The sequence below is a fragment of the Xenopus laevis genome, chromosome 5S (genome assembly GCF_017654675.1).
Source record: "Xenopus laevis strain J_2021 chromosome 5S, Xenopus_laevis_v10.1, whole genome shotgun sequence".
In the NCBI taxonomy this organism is placed as follows: domain Eukaryota; kingdom Metazoa; phylum Chordata; class Amphibia; order Anura; family Pipidae; genus Xenopus; species Xenopus laevis.
In genome coordinates this window covers 117,380,769-117,388,713 of record NC_054380.1, presented here as the reverse complement: position 1 = coordinate 117,388,713, position 7,945 = coordinate 117,380,769, and the positions used below count along the sequence as shown (strand labels likewise).

General features: G+C 39.8%; 1 long non-coding RNA gene across 1 annotated transcript; it reads right to left on the bottom strand.

Annotated features, from left to right (window-relative positions):
* Positions 1–2,878: 2,878 nt before the first annotated feature.
* LOC121394315 lies at positions 2,879–7,308 on the bottom strand. Its single transcript, XR_005961649.1, has 3 exons — positions 7,282–7,308; positions 3,675–3,720; positions 2,879–2,974 (listed from the first exon to the last, which is right to left on the bottom strand). It is a non-coding gene; the product is annotated as an uncharacterized LOC121394315 (long non-coding RNA).
* Between the last annotated feature and the right edge of the window lie 637 nt (positions 7,309–7,945).

Sequence of the window (7,945 nt, the reverse complement as noted above, 5' to 3'; positions counted from 1 at the left end):
CTCTTCACTTTACTAACACTCTATTTTAATATAGAAAATATTCAGCAGCCTCCCCTGACATAGTACAGTGGCAGCTGTAGTGTATTTGTCTGTGACTTTACCCCTGGAGTAATAAAGCGGGAGGTGTGCAACTACAGTAGTTTCTCTTCAGTGCCTGTTCTGCTATGTCTCTCTCTCTCTTTTGTACAGCAGCGTTGCACCCTGATGGTTTATGGTTAGATGTCCCTTGCTGAACAAATATGCAAAAAATTGCTGCCTTTTTCTGGAGCCTTAAAGGGGTGGTTCACCTTTAATGTAACTTTTAATATGTTATAGAACGGCCTATTCGAAGCAACTTTTCAACTGGTTTTCATTATTTATTTTTTATAGATTCATGGAAAGATGTAAGTGGCTAAAAGGGATTTTGATAGCCCTGCGGGCTGATGCAGGGTCCTCCAAAGCCTGGAAAGGTAAACCATGCAGGTTTCCTGGACATCTTATGTGCTCGCGCTATGGATAGTGCTGGGAGCTGTAGTTCAGCAGAGGAGGATATCTGAGTGCTCGCGCTATAGACAGTGCTGGGAGCCATGTTATAAGGAATAAAGGGGGTTTTGGTGCTCGCGCTATGAACAGTGCTGGGAGCAATACCCTGAAGATAAAGCAAGCTGCAGTTGCTTGGTTAAAGGACTTCATCGCTGTGGATGCCTTTTCCATCTCTGTGTGAGCCTACCCATCTGCATGAATCCGCAGGGTGAGTTGTGCCTAAGGGAGGGTAGAAAAGGATCCAGCGGGGCTCCTGTTGTGATACAGGCTGTTTGTGTGCCTGCCACATGGGAGAAAATACCTTGTCCAACATGGCAGGTAGCGCTACCTGGGGACGCTCACACTCTTTTGGGGAAAAGGGACAGAGACTCTTTGTCTGCCAAAGGGAGTAGTGCAGAACTTTGCCTGGCAAGGAGGTGGTAGAATGGACTGCCACAGGTTCCCAGGGGAGTGGGTCATTTATGTTGATGTAAATGCAGATTTACTTCCCCTTTAAATTTGTATAAAGTTATATTTGTTACACCATAAAGTGTGTGTGTTGAATGTTTTCCTAATGGGGCAACTCGCAGGTGAATTCCCGGATCCCATTAGGTGGAGGCACTGCCAGGAGAAGACATTCTCAGTACCCTTTCACCTTGCAAAGGGGACTCAGGTCCTGGGGATGGTAAGACGGTACAACCTTGACACTTTCTAAATATAGTCAATTACACATTCTGTAACATCTATGGAATTATCAAGTTACTCTTAAGTATCTCACTCTCAGCAACCTGTCCCTCTTTGTGCTCTCTTCATGCTGAGGTCTGGGTCAGATTTTGATTTACAGGTAGGTCTAATACATCTGTTAGGGGCGGCTCTCTTTCCTAGCAGTTTTAGAACTTACTCAAATAAGTGACTTCAGCACAAACAAAAGCTAACAAAACAACTGATTCTGGTGCACCCCCTGCATGTTGAAAAAGTGAGCGCTTATACATCTTTTAGGCAAAGAGTGCAACCCTCCCCAAGACCTGTGAATTAAAAACGGACTCAACCTACTGCATGAAGAGAGAAGTGAGAGAGACTGGTTGCTAAGTGTGCGAGAGTGAAAAGTAACCTGTTTAATCACAAAAGGTACAGAATGTTTAACTGATTTAGAAAGTGCCTTATTTTAGTGAGATGATTGTTAATGCTAAATGGATATTGTCGAGGGAAAACATGTTTTTTTACAAAACACATCAGTTAATAGTGCTGGTCCAGCAGACTTCTGCACTGAATCCATTTTTTAAAAGAGCAAACTGATTTTTTTTTGTTTCATTTTGAAATTTGGCATTATATCCATTTCCCAGGTGTCCCCAAACCATGTAACTAGTCCTCTGATAAACTGCAGTCACTCTTTACTGCTACATTGTAAGTTGGAGAGATATCACACTCCTCTCTTCCCTCCCCCAGCAGCCTAACAACAGAACAATGGGCAGCTCACCAGATAGCAACTATCTGATACCTCTGCTGAAGGATTTATTTGCATTGCTAAAGCCCTGCTTTTTCCTGCTTGGGTGCTACTCTCATGTCTAATAGTGATGGGCGAATTTGCGCCGTTTCGCTTCGCCGTACAATTTGCGAATTTCGCGTGAAATTCGCGAAACGGCGAAAAATTTGCGAAACGGCGCCCGTTTTGACGCCGGCGCCCGTTTTTTAGAAAAAAAAATTTGACGCGAATTTTCGCGGGCGATTCGCGAATTTATTCGCTGGCGGCGAAACGCGCAAATTTGCCGCGAATTCGCGCATGGCGAAAAAATTCGCCCATCACTAATGTCTAACACTAGGTGGGGAGCATGACTTGGGTTTTATTGAAGTACAATGAGAAGAGGAGAAACAATAGCTGTCTGAAAGCAGTTCCATCCTGGAACAAGCTCCTTCTCAAAGCTCAGAATCAGGCACAATGCACTGAGATGGCTGCCTCCACACCAATATTACAAATACATTTGTTGGTTCAAGAATAACATTTTAAAAGGTAAAGTGAATTATTTGCAATGTAAACAGTGTCAATTAGAAATAAAAAGTATACCATAAAAAGCACGACAGAATCCCTTCTAATGTATAAGCGCTTTCTGCACTAGAAGAGTTGTAATTATGGCTTGTTGCCATCCCTGGTAATTTGCAGGGTTTCTCATCTCGCCTCATGGCAGTGGCACCCCCTGGCCACACCTCTTTTAACTACAGACGAGGCTAATTAGTGCAAATATCTGACCAGGCACCCATTTTCACTGCTCTCTGTCCTGCTTCATAGTGACAGTCCTTTTTTTCAAATGGGAAAAGAGCAGCTGGGTGGACAGGGAAACATATTCTGTGTTGCAGGGGAGTAGCCGGTGGGGTTACTTGCCTTTTTGTCTGCCTTGTTCACTTTATCCTGGTCTTCCTTTGAAAGGGGTAGACTCATTTCAGGTACGACATCCAATTCGTAGTACTTTTTTAGAGGCTGTAAGTGAACAAAATGTTGTCACTGTGTGTAATATAAACCTTAGGTGGCCATTGAACAGATATCTATCAGTTTTTTTGAAAATCCTGTTGGGTGAGTGCCACATTGGTGCAATGATTAACTCAGTCTGACCATGCACTTAGGTGGTCAAATCAGGCAAAGATCCTCTCATTTGGCAACCTCACCAAATGAGCAGATCTTTATGTGTATGGTCAGCTTTAGTATGCTACTCTAAAAAAATGTTGTGTTCAATAGCAGTGGCACTGATAGCACTAATAAGCATACTACATGTGGCTTAGTGCTGCTATGGTGGCTGCACTGGTCTTTATCGAATATTTATAAACATGACTTATTTGATGCATATTAAAGAGGAGCTTTGACTCTTACTGGTTTTGAGTCATTTTTATTACTATTATGACTGATGTGATACTGATCAAGATTTGCCTATTTATACATGACCAAATAGCAGCCTGAACAAACAGATCTGAAGGGATATAAATAGGAGTTGCTGCTTCACTGACCTTTAAATCTCCCAATACCCCATCCACATGCTGAGAAGGGGCAACCCCTCATTGCCTTTCCCATTTCTGTTGGACTGTAAAAGCAAACTACATGTAGGAAGGACCAAACTTCTTATTTGTATAAGAGAGCTGGGCATACAAACCTTGTGTTTACCAAAAATAAATAAATAACTGCTTACCACATACTTTGAGTTGCTCTTTTCCATTGTCTGTTTTGTTCTCTGTCTGTGCTTAAAAAAATGAATGTTCAAGATCAGATGAATGAGTAGAAGCAAAACTCATCAGAGCATATAGAAATTCTTAAAGGGACTAGTGCACTCCTGGAGCAACTGCTCCATCGTCTGGTGCTGAAGCAAAATAAAAGTAATCATCAAAATAGTAGCCACAATGAGTATTTTTTTATTTTTGTCTTGACTTCTAAAACTTCCAGAAATATTTTTTCTTTACACAGCTGTACCCGATTCCTCAGATTGAAAGGAAACCATGATACTTGTATAAAATGTTTCTCCACTCCTCTTATAAGCAAAGAGTCATGCAACCCTTCCCACACTTTTTCCCATTGTGAAGAGATGGATTCTGAAAGTCCCTCCGCTTGCATTTATCAACATTGAACCTCATTTGCCAGTTTGCTACAGTTTAGAAAATTCTGTCTGCAAAGTTGCAGAATTGTGCATTAGACTAGTTGTTATCATCAGCAAAAACAGTTTTTTCAATGTCCACCTCCAACTCATTAGCCAGTTCTCTATCCAAGTACAAATACTATGTTCCAGGCCAATATTCCTTAATTTAATCAGTAACCTTATGTCTGGTTCTGTATCAAATGTATTAATAAAATTGAAAAATGATTACATCCAGTTCCACCCCAATGTCTAGGTTTCTGCTCACCTCCTCTTCATTGAAGGCAATTAGATTAGTCTGGCAAGATCTGTTATGCATAAAACCATTTTGGCACAAATCCATAGAATTGTGATCTGCAATGTGTTCATGTATCTTATGCCTTATTACCCCTTCCAAAATTCTTCCTACCACTGATGTCAAACTAACAGGCCTATAGTTCTCAGAAGAAAACCAAAGGCCTTTTAACTTGACAGGTCTAAAGAAGAACATTGGAAAATGCAATTTTTATGATTTTCTTATAATTGTTATTACATGTATTATTTAAACAGACAGAGTGATCAAAGGAGACAGCATACAAAAGGTACAGATACAAAGCTGGGGCTATTGCATTTGCACCTCTGTCAGCTATCAGGAACAGCCTCAATTATTGTCTGAGCACCTAGCCGCTCCTACATTCTCTAGTAAAGAGGCTTTATTATTAAATAGTGACTGGTAGAGTGGGGGTTACTGCCTCTTCCCTACTTGAAGAAATAAAGGTACCATATCACTACCTTCAGAGGGAATAGACCTTATGTGAATGTCCTTTACAGCCATTTTTAAGAAATAGTCACGGGTAAGAATTGCAGTTCCTGAGACTTAGGGATGACAATTTTTACTCCTGATCACATTGCGCTTAATCAATGGTGCATGATTTTATCTACGTTGGCAGAACCCTCAGGGTGCACTAGTGCATATCCTGTGCCAGTGGACCTGGAGTTATAGGCCATGCCAACTATGAAGAACAAAAGCTCTAAATAAACTTGTCTGAAGTCCCACCTGTCCATTTTTGTGGTGGCCTTGTGTTGAGCCCTATATCTTGCACAGAAGTATCCTTCTTAACTGGTTAGTCCACTTTTCACATAGATCTTCCATGAAATAAAGTACATGGAGAGTAGGGGAGACTTTGATGGATTAGAGTGTGGCTTGGACAGGTCACAGTGCATTGAATAATGTGCAATTTCTCCTAAACTACTGGAAAGTGTATTTGGTACATCACAATGTGGAGAAATAAATCAAATCATGGAGACCATTTACTAGAAGCCCATGGTGTTCTATTGAGCAAAATATATTAAACTATAGTTGTGCTTCTGAAGCAAACACATCAGTTTTACCAGTGCAGCACAACACTACATTTTATTTTCATTACTTTAAAAAAAACTTTAAATTTTTGGCGTTAGTATTTCTCCAAGTGTCATTTTATTACCCGAGGAGGCTAATAATCTTATCTTGTTCTCAACTAAAACAGAAAGTACAAAATTGCTCCTGGCTACTTCTCGGAACTTACCTTGTGTGAACTCTAGTTATTAGTCACCTCATTAACTAGTTCTGATGAAATATGGCTCAGTGGGGGTCATTTATAAACTTCGCGCAGGGCAGATTGGTTCGCAAAGAGAATATTTGCCCTGCGCATGGTTATTTATAAAGCTGAATAAGAGGGTGCAAACAGAATTGCAAATTTTTTTTCACAATGCGAATGTCTATAGGAGCTTTTTAAATATGTCACAATTCGCAAAGTGCGAATCTTTATGCGCACACTCTGGACTCAATTACGCCCACAACTTTGGTGACTGATAAAATATTCGCAAAACAGTTTCACAAACTGCGAATTTAAGTTACTGTCAACGCTATTTTCACGCACAACAATCTCGCACATTGGGTGCGCTCGCGCAAACTCCCGTCTCATTTGCGCGCCATTTGCAGAAATTTATTCACACTGAGAATGGGCAGAGCAGTGCAATATATTAGCGTTCAGAAAAAAACATGCGCTGTGTGAACTTTATAAATGACCCCCAGTGACTTTCTTGAATATGTAAGGTACAATCTAGAGGACTCAATGCACAAAGCGCTTACTACAACTGGTACATTCTATAGTTCCCCCCCCCCAAACATGCTCTTTTTTCTATAGATTCCCCCACCTCCAGCTTCTCAATTACATTGATATAACTCTCTACTGTAAGTAGTCTCCTGTATTCCCTATGAGTCTTTTCTCTCCATGGTTAGACTATCCACTAGCCTTCAGAGTACCACAAAGGAACACCATATACAGATGGAGCACAGTTAATTTTAAACTTCTGGAATCTTTGCCCAATCCTGACTTTATGTCTATAGTGTGTGCCACACTAATCAGAATATGATCTACACTAATGGGCCCATTCATTAAGCTCGAGTGAAGGAATAGAAGAAAAAATACTTCGAATTTCGGCATTTTAGGCTACTTCGACCATCGAATGGGCTACTTCGACCTTCGACTTCGAATCAAACAATTCGAACTAAAAATCGTTCGACTATTCGACCATTCGATAGTCGAAGAACTCTCTTTAAGAAAAAACTTCGACCCCCTAGTTCGCCACCTAAAAGCTACCGAAGTCAATGTTAGCCTATGGGGAAGGTCCCCATAGGCTTGGCTATCTTTTTTTGGTCGAAGGATAATCCTTCGATCGATGGATTAAAATCCTTCGATTCGAAGGATTTAATCGTTTGATCGAACGATTATTCCTTCGATCGAACTATTTGCGCAAAATCCTTAGACTTCGATATTCGAAGTCGAAGTATTTTAATTCCCCATTCGAATATCGAGGGTTAATTAACCCTCGATATTGGACCCTTGATACATTTGCCCCTAAGTGTGCCTTTTTAATTTCCATTTAATATTTCTTAGTCTCCTCTAAAATGTAAGCAATGACCACTATCCTCCTGCCTTATCCTTTATTTGGATTTTTTGTTAAAAGCCCTTGCAGAACGTAGGCTGTTAGTGTCAAATAAATACTATACTAATACTAAATATTAATAGGCATGGCAGACATTTTCTATGCCGTAACCTTAACATACAGGAGTTTTGAAAATGGTTTTTAAAAAAGTTAAAATCTATTGGTGCAGGACATTTAAATGATACATTCATCATATACTTACCTTAGTAATATGTGAAAAATGAAGTTGCTGCAATGAGAAAGAAAGCAATGTGACAAGCTATTTTTTGACAGCACATAAGCTTTAAAAAGTAGGATGAGGTAAGGAAGAGTATAACAAATGATCCTGCCGAAGTAATAACTCACCAAGAACTCCAACCTTGTTCATCTGCAGTGGAGGCATCAACAGCCTGTATCCTTGCGGATTAAATACTGAGCTTAAGTCTCCACCTTGTTTTTATTACATCCCTTTTATGGTAATTATCTGCTTATTATCTGATGAGATTCTGTTTCCAGTAAATGAAGTACAAGGTACTGTTTTATTATTACAGAAAAAAGTAATTATTTTTTTTAAATTAGAATTAGTTGTTTAAAATTAATTCTATAGAAGATGCCCGTCCAATAATGCAGAGCTTTCTGGATATCTGTTTTCTGGATAAGGGATCCATATTAGGATCAATGACAGGCAGAAAGGGGCATTTTGTCTGCCACTGTTACTGCACAGCATTGGATGATAATAATAATAATGTATATAATTCTTTAATGTATTTTATTCTTAATATACATACCAGACCGTAACCTGACTGTATAGACCAATGTCAGTCTCTCTTACTTCTGGTAGATTTATGTATAGATACTTACAGAATAAATAGAACTGCTAATCAGTG